The sequence below is a fragment of the Mizuhopecten yessoensis genome, unplaced genomic scaffold (assembly GCF_002113885.1).
Source record: "Mizuhopecten yessoensis strain PY_sf001 unplaced genomic scaffold, ASM211388v2 scaffold3217, whole genome shotgun sequence".
Classification (NCBI taxonomy): domain Eukaryota; kingdom Metazoa; phylum Mollusca; class Bivalvia; order Pectinida; family Pectinidae; genus Mizuhopecten; species Mizuhopecten yessoensis.
In genome coordinates, this window is record NW_018404934.1 from 3,459 (window position 1) to 4,052 (window position 594).

A 594-nucleotide genomic window follows, 5' to 3' on the forward strand; every position below is an offset into this window, starting at 1 on the left:
ACAAATAATACACATGATACACATAATACACATCATACACATGGTAAACATGATACACAAAATACACATGATACATATGATACACATAATACACATGATACACATAATACACATAATACACATAATACAAATAATACACATGTTACACATGATACACATGGTCCACATGGTACACATGATACACATGATACACATGATACACATGGTACACATAATACAAATAGTACACATGATGCATATGATATACATAATACACATAATATGATACACATGATACGTACACATAATACAAATAGTACACATGATGCATATGATATACATGATACACGTGATACACATGATACACATGATACACTTAATACACATAATACACATGATACACATGATACACATAATACACATAATACACATGGTACCCATGGTACACATGGTACACATGATACACATGATATACATGGTATACATGGTACACATAATACACATGATACACATGGTACATATGGTACACATAATACACATGATACTAATGATACACATGATACACGTAAAACACATGATACACATGATACTAATGATACACATGATACACGTAAT